The sequence below is a fragment of the Rhineura floridana genome, chromosome 9, assembly GCF_030035675.1.
Source record: "Rhineura floridana isolate rRhiFlo1 chromosome 9, rRhiFlo1.hap2, whole genome shotgun sequence".
Lineage (NCBI taxonomy): Eukaryota > Metazoa > Chordata > Lepidosauria > Squamata > Rhineuridae > Rhineura > Rhineura floridana.
The window spans coordinates 30,853,636-30,871,846 of record NC_084488.1 but is presented as its reverse complement, the minus strand read 5'-3'; the positions used below and the strand labels follow the sequence as shown (position 1 = coordinate 30,871,846).

The window sequence follows — 18,211 nt, the reverse complement described above, 5'->3', positions numbered from 1 at the left end:
CACCTCTCGGTAACAATTTGTTTTTCTTCATGTTAACTCAGATTGCATGTTCGCATCTGTCTTTTCCAAACAGCAGTAACATTACAGCTGCTAGGTGGCCATCTTCGCTTAACATGATTGCTTTCTAATAGTCAGGGGTGGTTGGCTAACATTTCCTTAGTAGGAAGAGCCAATGTTCTAAGGATTTTTCTTGAATGGTCAATCTACTTGCAAGATGAGATCTGAAATCAGTTTTCTGGCCATGAGTGGCAGAAATGAAGGCAGTCTGAATTTGGACATGAGGTTCATTTTGCATGTTGCAGTAAACCATAGTTAGTGTTTTACTACAGGTGTAGCCAATGTGGTACCGTTCAGATGTTAATAGACTACAACTCCCATCCACCCCATCAGCATGACCAATGTACACACACCAATCTGACCTGTTCTGCTCCACCTTGTTAGTGCACAAGAGAAACCAAACAATGATCCCTGACTTAGCCTTATCCCCAAATTGGGTGTCTCATGCAGGATGAACAGTTGTGTCACCTGGTAGCAGGAATCTATTTGCTTCCATTATGCTCTGATATAGAATTGTAAATAAACAGATATTTCAAAAACACCACAGATCTCTAGTATGCACTTTCTCCCCCTCCCCTTCATTTTCTCATCCAAATCAAACTGAACTTTATCGTGCTTTCCCTGGATTTCTCACTGCTCAAGGAAGACAGTAACTTATTTCCATAAAGTATTTCACTTCTGTATTGTTTGCACAGCAGGTCCATCTCCAGGTTATTGTGGTCCCACCCCTTAGACAAGAGTCCTATCCATTCCCAGTTAGATTACACCACTTGCACCTATCCCTTCTACAATAATTAATGCACTTTCTCACTAGTTTCCTAAATTCCAGCAGCACAGCATGGAGGGTAAATTAGGGACCACACCAGGTCTGGTTTTTGGCAGGAGTTCAAAACATTCATGGGTGTCAGAATCATCCAAGAATCAAATAAAGAGATCACTGATCTGTGCATTGATGCTCTTTGTGATCTGCTTCAACCTACCAGGTGAAGGGAGAAGGGGCACCTAACCAGACCTGGCTATAAATATCTCAGGGTTAGACCCAACAGCCATACTCTGGCCTTGCGTAACTCTCTAGTCTGAAAAGGAACAACCAGGAAAAAGCAGCCCCACATGATGAAGTATGTGTTTTAGGTCTAAGACATCTTCTTAACATCATGCGTTGATACTTCCAGAACCCTCCTTTCTATAAATATAAAATAGACCCATGGCTCAGAGTCATATCCATGCCTGAAGTGGAGTTCACAGGAGCCTAGCCCCTCTAGGTTTTGTTGGAAGTGGGGCAAGAGCAACTCCTGTTTTGTTCTTTTGTTCATGTTCCAAAAGGGAGATTTAGGGTCCTCCAGATGGCTAGGCTTGGCTACCTTTACCTGTGATGCTCTGACTGACTTCCTTCCGTCATTAGACTGTTATGCTTGGGGAAGCTTATCTTCTCCTCCTCCTTCTGCCCTTCCCCTCTTTTCTTCTTTGACTGTCAGAGAGAGAGGAGACACTGTTCTCTCTCTCCTGAGCCATGAGGGCAAACCTCACGTCTGGACGTTGTGCCACCAACTTAGTTAGTTAGTTAGTTAGAACTAGGTATGCCTTTCTATCTACTATGTATTTCTATAAATAAAGTAGCTTTTCTTATTTTACTAAGTCTTAAGTCTCAGTGATCTAAATGCAGGGTAAAAGCAAGCTTTCTTAGGTAAACGCACACACTGACACACAGGGCCGGCTCCAGACATGCTGGGGCCCTTGAGCACAAGCCTGCCCCAGGCCCCAGTGCTCCCCTTCCACGATTTGCGGCAGGATCGCTGCCGTGGATCGCACAGTGGGAGCTTTGGGGCTCTGCCATTCCCTTGCTTAACCTATCTTGTTCTGCGGTTGCACACACAGCACTGCCCTTAACAAAGATGGCGGCTGAGGTTTCCCTCAGGAGCGAATTGCAGAAGGGGAGCAGAGGGCCCCCTCGGGCCAGTGCCCCACCTGGCCGCCCTTTGGAACCAGCCCTGCTGGCACACACACATCTCAGACTGTTGACAATCTCGGCAAATATCTATACAAATTTACACAATAGGTTTTAACCTGGCTCCTTCCTTGAATGTTCAGCTTTCTTAAGTTTATAGACATTTTGCTTTCAAGCACAGAAGGGAAAATAGTAACTAATATTCTACCCAATTGCTCAATAATGAGCCTGTTCCTCCCTTTCATTGTTCTGCTCAATGAGAGCAAAGGCACAGCGATTATTGTTAAATATTTGGCATTTATTTTAAAATTCTCTTATGATTTAATAAACTTTGCACATAGTAAAATAGCCTTTTGCTATTTTGCATTGTCTTATGATTATTGTTATGATGGTTTCTTTTTTTAAAAAATACAAAAGCATAAGGAGTAAATAAGGCACGTTAAAATGAATATGTATCCCTCTGCCCTGTAGGTTCAATAACATCTATAAAATAGACTATAAACTTTTTTAAAAGCAGCATATGTTGGAGGTTTTAAATCACTATTGCTGCTTTTAGATTTTGTATTAGTTTTTTGTTTTTTAAATTATTTGATTCTAGATGCTACATCAAAATTGTGAACAGCCAGGATACTTTTTTTTTTTAAAGTAAATTAGACACACACGCCTTTGATGAGGGACTTGAAGTGCTTGTTTTCTCTCTTCTTTCTATTAGCCTTTTAATATGATCCTTTTAAGCTCTGTAGTACATTTTCATAATCATTTACTACAGAAGGATAAAGGCTTAAGAATGGAAGATAAACGTGCACCTTAAAAGGGAAGAAATCTTATTGCTCGTGACAGAACTGTTATCTGAATGTTGTAAGCATACAATTTATTTGTTTCTGGGTGCATGACAGGTTGGGAGCGGCTGACTGTCACTTTAAATCTCTCAGGTGTCTACAACGTTTACCTTTCCAGCCGTTTGTGATGTCATGCATTTCCTTGTGTGGACCAGCCAATTAAAAAGTTTTCTTCCTGCAGGTATCAGATTGGGAGCTCCATTGCCCTGTTGTCAGGCTGAACATCTGTTAAAGAAGGCTGATTTCTTTTCTTTTTTTTCTGGCTGGGACGCACCATATGACCCTGTAAATGAATTCAAGAGCTACTTGCACACATTGATAACGAAAGGTGAGTTTTGTTCTGACTTTCACTCTCGTTCAGCTGGCTTCAGGGTACTGTTAAGAAGCAAATCTTACTGTCAGAGAAACTAACTGTAGTCAACAGATGTTTATGTTTTTAAAAGAGCAGGACAATGGGCCAGCTTTTGAAGGGAAATTGTGGTCCGATTGGAGTGAATTTCTGTCATACCTTTATGCTTCAGTCTTCCACTGTGCTTTTTATTGTGGGAAAGATCTCCATTGAGTTGTTTATAACATTATGCTGGAAGATTTAATTCACTGAAACTGCAGTCTTATGCACACTGACAGAAGAGTAAGTCTCATTGAACTCTCTGTGACTTACTTCCAAGTAGAAATGCAGAGGTTCATACTACGGCAGTCTTCACATTGATTACTCTGTAGAAATTTCAGCAAGACTACTTAAGAAGTGGTTTAAAGATTGCAATTTAAATCCATCTGGGATTACAGATCCACGGAGGATAGTTTCTGTAGGGATTATTTTAAATACCTCATTTTTCTAAATGCTAATTAAGCAACATCCTTCTGAACACCAGTTGTAATTGCTTTGTATTTTTTCCTTAGTTGGCTAAAGTCCTACATAGTTTTATACAATGAAATCTCATCAAAATATTACTGAAACCTCACACAGCAAATCCCCCGCTGTGTCTTCATTATTTTTTCTTGCTATTGCTAATATGTTGGATCAGTAAAGAGAACAAGACTGAACCTGTCTCAAAATTAAACCTTGCGGTTTAAGAACGTACATATAGCCAAAAGATACTTCTATCCAACTTTAACAAGTAGGAAAATTGGGCAGCTATAGTGAATGCACTAGGGGAGCAGGAGACCTGATCTCGTCTCAGAGATACTGTACTGCCCTACAATTTGTCAAAATGCAAACACCATTTGGCTTCGTCTTTCAGTCCAATCCACTTCCTGTGTAGCTTGGAAGAATTTGGTGGCATGTGCTTCTGAGCATACGGTGAATGGTGGCAACATTTGCCATCTCCAAAGATGGAAAATTACATTTTTGTATGTTTGCTGGTGTTCTTCTTGCTTTGCTTCTTTCCTGTGTTACTACTGTTTTTGCTAAGGAATAATCTGTGTAAAAATCTTGCAGTGTGATGTTATGTGTGTGTTTTCAGATGAGAATCCCACTGTGTTTAGTCAGGTCTACATTGTAGGATTTTAGGTTTGCAGCTGACTGAGGTTATTTGGGAGGAACAGCAGGATATAAATTTAATAAATAAATATTTTCTTGTTGGTTTTGAGTGCTTTGTAACAGAGTTTTATGTGGTGTACTGATCGTAACAAGTTAGGTGTCCATGTTGATCAAAACAGCTCTTGACTCTGTACAACATGTGACTCAGGAACCTGCATACAGCTCTCCAACCATATATGAAGGCCTACTAGGGTCAACATTTATTTCCTGTTTTCATTGCTTGCTTGGGACTGTGTGGAGATGATGCCACACACCATATGCCTGGTGAACTGTACAGTTTGGTGGATCACAAATTGTGCAATAAAATATATACCCAGTGGATCACTACGCTCTGCAGGTGAGGGCCTCCTGCAGATACCATCTTATCAGGAGGTCTGGTCCACACAACATAAAAAGTGGACCTTTAGTGCAGTGGCACCTACCCTTTGGAATTCCCGCCCCTTAAATATTAGTCAGGCGCCATCTCCGTTATCTTTTCAGTGCCTACCGAAGACCTTCCTCTCTCAACCAACCTTTTAAGTAGAGACCTTATCCCAGTCTGCATCTGCATCTGCATCTGGAATTGCTTTTTAATATGTTTTTAAAGCTTGTTTTAAAAAATATGTTTTTTAAGATGATTTGTTTTAATATGTTTTTAAGGACGTTGTAATATATTTTAAAGTCTGTTTTTATGATGTTTTAGAGTGTTTTTACTGCTTTTGTTTGCCACCCTGGGCTCCTACTGGGAGAAAGGGTGAGATATAAAATTTATAAATAAATAATAAATTAAATAAATAAATTAAATATACCTGAAAAATTAGGATTTATTGTTGGATTGTATAAGGCATTTGTAGATATTTTAGTACATGAGGTGTCTTGTGCCAAAGTAAGTCTATCTTTTTCTGAAATGTAGATTGGATAAATCTGATAATATTCCTGTGCTTATAAAAATTTGATATAGGGGTCAAAGAGACCCCCATTATGTCATAGTTTGTCAAATACATATAATTGTTTTCTAGGTACTCTAGTTTAATGTTTGAAAACAATATTAAGGATTAATGTTTATAATACGAGATCCAATTTTATAGGAGTGGTATTTGGGATCCCGTGTATTAATTCATATGGGGTTTTATACACCTTGCTTTCAACTTAAAATGGAACAGGTGTGGGTGTGTCTGGAGTAATTTAGCAATCCTGAGCAATGGACCTCTTTATTATAGGGGAGTACATGAGGGTGGCCCTCTGCGAAAAAAGAGGAAATGCATCACCAAAGAAGAGAATAAAACAGGACACAGGTTTGCATAAAATTTGCATATGCCAAATCATATGTATAAGTGCCAACTTAGAAATAATTACTTTAATTTAAACAGAAATGCAGTGCATTTCAGCATAGTGGGGAAGACAGTGGCCAGGTGACTGAGGCACCAGCTTAGGCCTCCGTCCATGTGCTAAGCATTGATAGGCAACATGAAAATCTCTACTCTTCCTTGTTTTTAAAACATCTTGGACAAGACAGCTCTTGAAATCGAACACTGCCCTCTGTAAAGTAGGACACATAGTCCCCCTAGGAAACATGGCATCTGATATAGTAAAGTGTGTGCGTGTGTTAGTTCCATACCCCTTTGGGATCAGTTCTGACCAAAAATGTAAGACAGGTAAGGTAGTATTTGAAAATAATTCAATATTTTATATTTACACCTAAAAACTGAACTTTTTTTTTTTAAATCCAACAATATAAATCCAAACAAGCTGGAAAAAGTACACCTGTCAGGTAGCAATCTCTTGACCTATAAAACAATTCTTACTTATAGTTCCTGGTACCAGTTCATTTTACTCTTAGGCCTTTTTGTTTGTTCTTCCAGTGTCTTTGGCACTTTCTGGAGTTACGTTTGGTGTTAACTGCTGTAGGCCTTTAGTAGTTAAATAGCACTGAGCTGAGAAAAGAAATGTTCCTAGCTCTAAACACTGTGTGTCTATCAGAGAAGAAAATGAATATGCTGTGTGAGAACTCTGCAAAAGGTCCATTGCCTCCCAACAGGACAATATTTTTTCTGAGAAATCTAAAAATGCACAGACAGGATAAGAGATTAGATTCACTACACTGGGTTGGAAAATGTATTATTGTGCAGAATATAACATTCAAGTATCTTTTTTTCTAGGCAAGAAATAAAATCAAAAGCTTCTCAAACTATCCATCATGTCCAGACTGACTGGCGTTAAAACTGGTTGAGCATAGCTCAATAACTATAAATACATCCAGTGAAATTCTCCCAGTGGATAAATATATTGTTTAAAGAACATACTGACACTTTCTCTCATTAAGAAGCTAATCTACTAAAGTGCAACTTTATATGTAGAGCAGGTATACAATCATTTTTAGTATTTTAAAGAATATAAAGATTTAGGGGTCAAAATTGGACTCGAGAAGAATGCATATTGACTACAAAATTACCATCTGCTCTATACCAGTTCAAATAGTACCCATTCACATTCTGTCTTATCATGATTGTATTCTCAACCTTTTTTGAAAGAATTCATAATGGCATCCATGGAGTTCTTCCAGTTTATCTTTGCAACAGCCCTTTGAAGTTGGTTATACTAAAAGAGTGTGATTTGCCCACTTAGGGCGCTTCATGCGCAACAGGGGTTTCTTTCCAACTCCACAATGCATGTTTTTGTGGGGTTCTCCAGCAAGTTCCAATTCAAAAGCAATAGATTGATTGATTACATATATCTTCACTAATAGGCAAAAAATCATGTGGTTTAAGAACGTACCTATAGCCCACAGATATTTCTATCAAAAGCAGGGAAATTGGGCAGCTATAGTGAATGCACCAGGGGAGCAGGACACCTGACCTCCTCTCTGAGATATTGTACTGCCCTACAAATTAGTAGGAAGCCCCTTTCTTCCCAAAAGGAAAACATTGTGAACAGTATCATTGCTTTTCAGGGTTTTCCCCACCTTTTTATTCTACAGCAGGCACATGTAGCCTCCTACGCAAATTTAAACCAAAGCTGTGCCTGGCCACATCCCCACCAGGCCTTTATTTCACTTTGGACAGTCATGGCTTCTCTCAAAGAATCCTGGGAAGTGTAGTTAGTGAAGGGTGCTGAGAGTTGCTAGGAGATGCCCTGTTCCCCTCACAGAACTTCAATCAGAGCAGCTGACTGTTAAACTAGTCTAGCCACTGGAGCTCTGTCACTGGAATAGAAGTCTCCTGTCACCACCCTTCACAAACTACATTTCCCAGGATTCTTTGGGGGAAGCTGTGATGTTCCTATATTAATGTATATATGGTAAGTGTTGTTGTTTTAGAAGATACATGGTAAGTGGAGTGAAAGAGGAGGGGGAGTGAATGGGCAGTAGAATGCGACATGATTGGCTGAGTGTTTAAAATGGCTGAATGTATAAAAGGAAGAGTGAGAGTGGAATCGGGGGGGGAGAAGAGAACTGAGTGGGTTGGTTGGTGGGGTTTAGAGAGTTGTTTGCCAGGAGGGAGGTGGAGTTCGGATTAGTATTGAGTAAAACCATATGCTTATGTGCCTTAAGAAGAAATCTTGTTAATCTTGTTAGCTTTGTTATCTGTAATAAATACTTAATTTGGTTTACCAAAGGCCTGATCCTTGGCTGGGGTTTCACAGACCAGAAGGGAGGGTAAGGTAATGACCAAGGCTGAAGGGGAACTGTAACAAATGGTGGCAGCGGTGAAGAGAATAACAATACTAGTATTCAGAGTCTCTGGGAATACTAGTATTGGGACGTTACTGGTGGTTGCCTAGCAGGGGGATCTGTTGAGATCTGTGCTAGAGCGGGGAGAGAAACCATAAGAGAGAGCCGTCCGGACTGGTGGAGTCCCTGGTGGTGCCTAGAGACAGGCAGTAACCACGAGCAGGTAGGAACCTGACAGGGAGAGCCAGGGAAGGACGCATCACCACGTGGTGTCAGTAGCGGTGGGATACGAACAACAGAGAATCCAGATACAGTGGTGTGGCAAACAGAAATAACAAAACAAGATTTCTTGTGAGAGTGACTGGCAAAGAGTGTGTGGCAAAGAGTGAGTGAACTCAAACACCATGGCTGAATATATAAAAATGAAAAGAGAGGAGCTGGTGGAGAAGTGCATAACATTCAATTTACCTCACGAGGGTAAAGGGGTAGATGAATTGAGGGTAGCACTTATAGGATTTGCAACTGCCCAGCAAAAACAACCTGTCAGAGAAGAGACCCCAGAAGGATATTTAAGCAATCCCGCTTATATAGAGTACTTGAGAGAGAAGTTAAGATGGGAGGCTGAGGAAAAAGACAAGCAGAGGGAGTTGGAAGCTGAGAGATTGAGGAGGGAGGCTGATGAGAAAGAAAAGCAGCGGGTCTTTGAGGCTGAGGAAAAAGATAAACAGCGAGAGTTGGAAGCTGAGAGATTGAGGATGGAAGCTGAGAAGTTGAAGATGGAAACTGAGAGAATGAGAATGGGGTTTGAGGAGAGGGAGAAGCAACGAGCAGTGGATGCCGAATTACAAGTAGAAAAGTTAAAATTTGAAAGAGAGAAGTTTCATTCTGATGAAACAAGAAAGGACAGAGATGGAGCAAAAATAAAAATTACTCCAAAGGACTTTGCTGTCTATGAGCCTGGTCAAGATCCTCAAATTTACCTCAGCACCTTTGAAAAAGCATCTCAGTTGTGGGGGCTACCTGAAGATAAATACATGCAGTATTTATCAAATCTGATTAAAGGGGAATTGGCTGAGGTATACCAATATTTCCCCTCAGACAGGCCCGTCACCTATGCTGAATTCAAAGAAGCAGTGTTTAAAAGATTCAGACTGGGGCCTGATTATTTTAGAAAGCTTTTCAGAAATTGCCAGATACAGACAGGGAGGTCTTTTGTGGAACTGGGAGCAAAGTTGATGGATATATTTGGAAAGTGGATGAGTAGTGCCAAAGCTCAGTCAGTGGAAGAGGTGAAAAGCCTCATGATACTGGATCAATTATACCATCAGTTACCACCAGAAATAAGGCTCCTGGTCAAAGACCGTTCCCCTACATCTGTGCAGGAGGCCGCAGAGATGGCGGATCACTTCGCCTCCAATAGAACTGGCTGGGTGGGGAAAACATCAAGAGAGTTTAAACCCAGACCGTATAGTGCTGGCAGAAGGGATGTGGTACCACAGCGAGTGAGTCCTCCATTAAAATCTGAAGGGCACAGGACACCCCAGAGTGGATCTGTGTACCCTAAAAGTGAGGAGAAATTATGCTACAAATGTGGTAGACCGGGGCACCTACGTTTTCAATGTGAGGTTGCCAACCCCATTAGTAATCCTGCTCAGACAAGGACAGTGAAAACAGAGCCCAAGGCTTTAGAAACAGTGAAAAAGGTTCAGTTCTGCCTCTTTGCCCAGGCATTTTAGTCTTGTTTTAGTCTTGTTTTAATTTTAATGTTATAGTTAATTAATTGTAATTTTTATTAATTTTGTCTTAATCTGTTTTTAATGTGTTTTATATTTATATGTTGTATTTACATTCGCTGGTTTTAAACGTGGTTTTATCCTCTTGTACACCGCCCTGAGAGCCTGTTGCTATAGGGCGGTCTAAAAGTGCAATAAATAAATAAATAAATAAATAAATAAATAAATAAACTGGACAGAAGTAACAGACCTTGATTCAAGTCTGAGAGAGGAAGTGAGTGTACAAGGGGCAAATTATTGGGCATTGCTTGATACTGGTGCCGCTCAGACATTACTGAGGCCAGATTTAATAAAATCTGAGGTAATATTACCTCAGGAAACTGTGACTATCCAAGGAGTGAGAGGTCAACCAGAAAGTTTGCCTGTGGCCCTGGTGGATATGACTTGGAGAGGCCGAGAGGGCCAATATAAAGTAGGCATTAATGCCCAGCAACAAGAACCAGTAATACTGGGAAGGGATGTAATGGGCGCCCAAGGAAAGATCTATGTAGTGACCAGACAGCAACTTGGCAGAGAAAAAGAAGCCATATTAAGGGGGGCTGAAACAAACAGGGTGGAATCTGTTAACCAGCCTCAGGTCACCATAGCAACCACTAGCAGGCCTGCTGAAGGAGACAAACTGTATCAAGTGGTCTCTGGGGAAGAAGCAGATCAATTCTGGGAAGAGCTGCATAAAGATATAAGTTTGAAGCAGATAAAGGAACAAGCCCTGACCCAACAGATTCCTTTCACTGACAAACTGAGGAATCAAGTTGTGTGTGAGAATGGGATTTTATATAGACTGTGGATGCCTGCTGAGAGAAAGGATGAATGTGAACCAGTGAAGCAATTGATAGTACCTAGCAAATACAGAACCAGATTGCTAGAGGTAGCCCACGATGTCCCATGTGCAGGACATCTGGGAATAAAAAAGACCAAGAGGAGATTGGCTGCACATTATTATTGGCCAAATATCTCCAAGGATGTAAAACAACATTGTCTATCTTGTGGAATATGCCAAAAGGTGGGAAAGAGTGGAGTAAAGACCAAGGCACCCTTAAAGCCCCTTCCTATAATTGGACAACCCTTTTATAGAGTGGGAATAGATTTGGTGGGCCCTTTTTCCAAACCCACAAGGCATGGCAAGAAATATCTAGTGGTGGTGGTGGATTTTGCCACCAGGTACCCAGACGCAGAAGCACTGAGATCTGTAGAAGCCCCTGTAGTGGCAGAGGCTTTATTAAAAATCTTTATGAGGCTGGGTTTCCCTCATGAAGTGCTGACAGATCAAGGCAGTGTATTCATGGGAGAAGTGATGGAATGTATGTGGAAATGTTGTGGTCTAAAACATCTAAAGACCACTACTTACCATCCCGCCACTAATGGGCTAACTGAGAGATTCAATGGAGTTTTGCAGGGCATGATAAGAAGCTATGTTCAAGATCACCCACAAGACTGGGATGAACGTTTGGGATGCTTCTTATTTGCATACAGAGAAGTCCCTCAGGAGTCAACAGGCTTCTCACCCTTTGAACTAATGTTTACTAGAAAAGTGAGGGGACCTTTGGAACTGCTAAAAAATTCATGGGAAGGAACTCTGGGAGAGTACAAAACTTCTGTAGTAGATTTTGTATTGGAATTCCGCAATAAATTAACATCAATGATGGAAGTAGTGAAAGAGAATTTGAGTCATGCACAGGAGAAGCAAAGTTACTGGTATGACAGAACAGCCAGAGAACGTGTGTATGATGTGGGAGATATGGTTATGGCGTTCATACCCAGGAAACATGACAAATTACAGGCTAACTGGGAAGGACCATATACCATCAGAGAAAGGCTTGACACAGTGACATATGTAATCACCACAGACCAATTAAACAAAAGCAAAGTGGTTCGTGTAAATATGTTAAAGCCTTACCATACCAGGGATGCAAAGGTGTTGCAAGTTATCTTATTCCCTGAGGGAAGTGGGCCTGAACTTCCAGATTTGGTACAGGAAAGCAAAGACAAAGGAGGGGTAGATCAAGTGGAATGGTCAGAGGAGGTAGAGGAGGAAGTAAAAGAAGAGATTCTGAGAGTTTTGAAAACCTATAGGAATCTCTTTAGCAACAAACCTGGCCGAACCAGTATAGTTATACATTCCATTGATACTGGAGATCATGCCCCAATCAGATCTGTTCCGTACCGTGTGAATGGGAAAGTTTTGAATGAGATCAAAAAGGAGGTGGAAGATATACTGGAATTAGGAGTGATCAGGGAATCCATCAGTCCCTGGGCCTCAAGTATTGTCCTGGTTCCGAAAAAAGATGGAACGACCAGGTTTTGCATTGATTATCGGCTAACCAATAAAATTACTGTCCCAGATGCGTATCCTATGCCTAGGGTAGACGCAATGTTAGAGTTATTGGGGGCAGCAACCATTATCTCTACACTAGATCTCTGTAAAGGATTTTGGCAAATGGAACTAGACGAGCAATCCAGAGCCAAAACTGCCTTCAGTACACCAGATGGGTTATATGAGTTTGTGACCTTACCCATGGGACTAAGGAACTCACCAAGTTCATTTCAGAGGCTAATCAATACTGTGTTGCGAGGCATGTCAGATTTTGCAGTGGCCTATATCGATGACGTGGCCATTTTTAGCAAGTCGGTGCCTGAGCATGTCCAACACCTGACAATAGTATTGGAGGCCTTAAGAAAAGCAGGCCTCACAATAAAAGCTAAGCAATGCCAGTTTGGACTAAAGGAAGTAATCTATTTAGGACATAAGGTGGGGAGTGGGAAAATCACCCCCTTATGGAGCAAGGTGGAGGCAATACAAGCGTGGCCGATCCCCTTAACCAAAAAACAAGTAAGGGCATTTCTGGGTGTGGCTGGATTTTATAGGAAGTTTGTGAGAAATTTTGGGGAAATAGCAACCCCCTTGCATGAATTAACAAAGAAGAAGTGTTCTGAGCGGGTGGTATGGACGGATGAATGTCAGAAGGCTTTTGATCTACTGAAGCAAGCCTTGTGCCAAGGACCCATATTAATAGCACCAGACTATGAGCAACCATTCATCGTGGCTACAGATGCGTCGGACTTGGCGCTGGGAGTCGTCTTGCTACAGGAGAGAGAAGGCACCAGACATCCAGTGGCGTACCTGAGTCGCAAGCTGACGCCGAGGGAGAAAAACTATTCGTCGGTCCAGAAAGAGTGCCTAGCGGTCGTGTGGGGACTGAACAAGTTGCGCCCATACGTGTGGGGACGAAGATTCACAGTGACTACGGATCATCGGGCCTTGTTATGGTTGCAGACTATGAAAAACCATAACACTATGCTGCAGAGGTGGTCCTGGGCCCTACAGGACTATCAAGTGGACTTCCAGTTCATCAAAGGCAAGGACAATGTACTGGCCGATGGACTTTCCAGGCAAGTGGCTGGGACTGCAGTGACGTGACCAAACAGAGGAACAAAGAAAGACATTTTCCCCATAGAGACTTTTATTTGTTAACGCGACATATAAATCCTGGAACAGGAATAATACTCTGCTGTTGTTTAAGGGGGGGGGAAATGTGATGTTCCTATATTAATGTATATATGGTAAGTGTTGTTGTTTTAGAAGATACATGGTAAGTGGAGTGAAAGAGGAGGGGGAGTGAATGGGCAGTAGAATGCGACATGATTGGCTGAGTGTTTAAAATGGCTGAATGTATAAAAGGAAGAGTGAGAGTGGAATCTGGGGGGGAGAAGAGAACTGAGTGGGTTGCTTGGTGGGGTTTAGAGAGTTGTTTGCCAGGAGGGAGGTGGAGTTCGGATTAGTATTGAGTAAAACCATATGCTTATGTGCCTTAAGAAGAAATCTTGTTAATCTTGTTAGCTTTGTTATCTGTAATAAATACTTAATTTGGTTTACCAAAGGCCTGATCCTTGGCTGGGGTTTCACAGACCAGAAGGGAGGGTAAGGTAATGACCAAGGCTGAAGGGGAACTGTAACAAATGGTGGCAGCGGTGAAGAGAATAACAATACCAGTATTCAGAGTCTCTGGGAATACTAGTATTGGGACGTTACTGGTGGTTGCCTAGCAGGGGGATCTGTTGAGATCTGTGCTAGAGCGGGGAGAGAAACCATAAGAGAGAGCGGTCCGGACTGGTGGAGTCCCTGGTGGTGCCTAGAGACAGGCAGTAACCACGAGCAGGTAGGAACGTGACAGGGAGAGCCAGGGAAGGACGCATCACAGAAGCCATGACTGTCTCACATGAAATCAAAGCCGTGTGGGTGTGGCCCCCTGATTAGGCAAGCCAAACAGCTGTGAGTCTGGCTTTTAGAACTCTGACAGTTGGTTTTTACTGAGCATGCCCGACACTATCATTCAGTTCAATGCAAAATTTCTTAAATTAATTAAAAATCAGCCAGGCATTTTTTTAAACTTTTAAACTGTGGAAGATGAAGGTCAGAGTATGGGGCAAGGTCAGTAATAGGATTACAGGTACTCTGTGAACATGGCTGTTTTTTAATGAATTTCAACAGATTATAAGAACTCTGACAGAAAAAAGTCCAATTGGGCTCTGGGTTTCCCCCCTCTCTTTTTAGACTTTGAACTCTCTATTCTCTCTGGCTGATTTGTGTATCACCATGAAAATTGAGAGGGTTGTTAAGCAAGCGTTTCTGAGTTCAGGACTATAAGTTTTGTAAGGTTTTGTTCTGAAATGAGCTTATGGGAAGCATAAGAATGGCATAGGGGGTATTTTCAATTTAACATTGCGGAATGTGAAAAATCCGTGCTGGCTATAGTATACAGCCACTCTTGTGGCTGTATAATATTGTAAATGTATATGGTTCCTATCTATAAGAAAGGACCCAAAGTCGATCCGAGTAATTATCGACCTATCAGCTTGCTATCTATAGTAGGGAAAGTGTACGCCAGCTTTTTAGGCCTTAAACTGAAAATGTGGATAAGTGATAATAACATCTTGGGGGAACAGCAGATAGGATTCAAACCTGGATGCTCTACCCTTGACCATTGTTTGGTACTGGCCCACTTAGCATATAAACAGTCCCTCTGATTCTTTATGGGGCACCAATCTGGTTTCCATACTTTAAGGGATCACTCAAAGGAATTCAATCCTTTCCCAGGTCCATTTTTGGTGTCCCAAGATGTGTTTCTGGAGCTACCCTTAATTTGGAGGCTGGCCTTAATTCTCTAAAATGCTCAGCTTGGATTTGTGTTATTCAATATTGGCTATGCTGCTGCCTTATGCTCACTCAAAGCTCCTTTACATCCCAGGTAATGAGAGACCCCATTGAGCCATCCTGAACAAAGATGGTGGTGAAAAAAGTTGTCTCAGTTGACCTCTCTCCTGATTTGCTCTCTATGGAGCTTGGAAGTGCCAAGGCGATTGTTAAACAGCGGCTAGTGGATATTGATACTCAAGAGCTCCTTGCAGCTGCTTTGGGTCCCTGTTCCCCTCAGTCACTGGGTCTATCAGGTCTTCCTTGCAAAGATGGGATGCCCTATCTAAGCTGGTTATCCGTCCCCAAGTATAGGAGGGCATTCTCTCTGGCTCGATTTAATGTCTTACCTTCTAAACTTCTGGAGGGTAGATATGATAAAACTCCAAATAACAATAGATGCTGTCCTTGTGATAGCGGTGAAGTGAAGTCTATTTTACATGTTTTGTTCAATTGTAGGTATTATGAAGGGGCCAGAAAAGATCTAATATACCCTATTATGCAGTCTTTCTCAGGCTGCCCTTCTGAGTTTCTTCTGACTGTTCTACCTGAGGGTTCTGATAAGGCAGCCACTGTACAAGTGGCCAAATATTTGAACTTGGCCATTTTGACCAGATTGTGAATGGCAATTAATTCCACTGAACTGCTTTGCTGTCTGCCATAGCTTCTGTTACCAAGTAGTCTTATTTTTAATACTTAATACTATGTTTGTAATTGTGGTCGGTTGACTGAAAATAAAGATTGACTTGACTTGACTTGACTGTATATGTGCTCTCTCTCTGTCTCTCTCTCACACTCACTCACTCACTCACTCACACACACACACACACACACACACAGAGAGAGAGAGAGAGAGAGAGAGAGAGAGAGAGCTAATGCATAATGGATGGGGAATATTGCTCATCAGTGAGCCTTTTTTTTAAAGGCGAGCCAAAGTAGAAGAACTTACTTGACCAAAGAGGTTTGAACTTTTGCACCCAGGGTGGGGAGTATTCAATTTACAAAGAGGGGACTTGCTTGGGATCTTAACTTAAATAGTCTCCAGCCAAAGTCTGACGAGGACAGTAACCCAGGGTCAGAGAACCTGTGTCCCCCTATATGTTGTTGAACTGCAGTTTCCATCAGCCCTAGCCAGTGGTCAGGAATGATGGAGTTGGCGTCCATCAGCATCTGAACAACTATAGGTTCCCTATCCTGGCTCCAGTCCATTTTCCCTAATTTGCTACTCTAGCTAAATTCTCAGGTGTGAAGAGATTAACATGGGGGGTGCTAACAAAGGTATTTTTACAGATTTAGCTTGTGATTAGTGAATTTTGGTTCCCATACAAACTTTATTTTTGCAGACTGAGTGCTGGCACCAGGGACCATTCTTAGGTATGAAAGAGGGAGTTGTATGGTTCATCATCAGTGATGTTACAGGTACCCAAAGGAAGCCTATAACAATTATGTAACCACATCTCAGGATTGCAGTGGGACTCTTAGTTTGGAACAGAGTCCTGTCTTTCCAATCACAATCAATGCTGGCCCAAGACATTTTGCTGCCTAAAGTGGAGCTCAAATGACACCACAAACACCACTGATAGGTTCAGCACTCTTGCGCCACCATTTAGATAGCAATTCCTACCTTCATCTATCACCCCTACCCCCATATTTCACAATGCCACCTGAAGCAGGATCGCTTCACCCTGCTGCATAACAGGACTAGCACTGTGCAATATATCCAAAATATGCTTCAAGGAAAATGGCTGGATCCTCAACAACAGATGAGCCAAAATTCTGTATTTGTTGTGTTATGAACTAGTTGTCTCACAGGCCCCAGCCTGTCATGATTTCCTTCAGGAAACCTGGGAATATACTTCTATGGAAGGTTTAAGGAGAATTCTCAGAGGTGTTTGGAGGAATGACAGTTGGACTGGCTAAAAACCAGATTGGATTTGTAGGGCAGTTCTGGCCTGCATAAGCATTCGCCTATTAAGTCTAGACAATCCTGTTGCAGGTATGATTACATTTTCAGGAACATGAATGTTGTTTGGGGGGCTCATAATTTGAATCAGCTTGAAATGTTTGATAAAGATTCAGAATAGGGTACCTGCCTCTGACTTTGGCAACATATAGACTTGCAAAGAGCTAAGTTTTGTATCTGCAGACCTACTGATGTGTTGCTTGTGCTGGTTTTGTGCCATCTGTGGGAGCCCAGGCTCTAAAGTTTCAACTGGAAATGAAATTTCAGTACACATTTTATGTACCTATATCATGGATGGCTTTACCTTATAACCCACCTAAGATTTAGAATTCCAATTTAATTATTAAGTTCTGATCTATATTTCTTTTAAGAAATTTCCCAATATAAACCTGGTAAAACTGTTCTTAAGGACAGAATTTCTGGAAACTTATGTTTGTTAAACTGAGCTAGTTATATTGTCCACAGTATGCCAATTCTGCCTGACAAATTTTTATGTTTCTTCATTATGATGAAAATGCTTCTGGTATTGTAATAGTTATGTAACAAACCCTGGAAGCGCTTAGCACTGTAATTTATTTATTGTTTATAAAGCTGTTCATTAAAGAACAAATTGCAAGGCTAATATGAACATATGTTATATGTATAACTCTTTGCCAGTTTAATAGTGTTCTAGCAGTGGTGTGCTTTATACTGAATATCCAGTGCTTGCTTGTTTAATAGGCAGTGTACACATCTTGATAAAATATACAGATAAAATAAAACCAGAAATACGTGTGGTCATTTATTCAAAGTTGTAGGAGGAAACCATCCATATATGTGAGTCATAGCCAGGTTTTGACTGCTGAGAATTCTGAAGGTACCTTGAAGACACTTAAGGAAAGGTGTATGATTTGATCTCCTGCTTAGAGAGGAGTTGTTATTGCCCTGTAGACTTTTGTTTCTCATTATATCACTAGCCTAATTTTCCCTGGCAATTGAGAAGATAAGGAAATTAGCTGAAAGAGATAGCAAGAGAGAAAAGCTTACCTCGGCATTAGCTTTCAAGCTTTCCTCAAGGGATAAATGATTGGAGGGCACTACTGGAACTCCACACAAGGAGAGCTTAGCTACTTCTCACATGTGAGTGTAAAATGTAGCCAAATTTTAAGACTGTATATAATAATCATTGGGTGGAAATTGCTTGGAATAGCCTCCATGTCATGGCTACACCACATGACAGACAGAACAAAGAGAG

General features: G+C 41.4%; 1 protein-coding gene across 15 annotated transcripts in view; it reads left to right on the top strand.

Moving 5' to 3' along the window:
• Window positions 1–18,211, top strand: part of LNX1 (ligand of numb-protein X 1) — a 197,879-nt gene that overhangs the window by 60,688 nt on the left and 118,980 nt on the right. For all 15 annotated transcript variants that reach the window (XM_061583228.1, XM_061583239.1, XM_061583240.1 and 12 more), the window contains one exon: window positions 3,023–3,169. The gene's annotated coding sequence lies outside the window, so the exon portion shown is untranslated. The remainder of the gene's footprint in view (window positions 1–3,022; window positions 3,170–18,211) is intronic.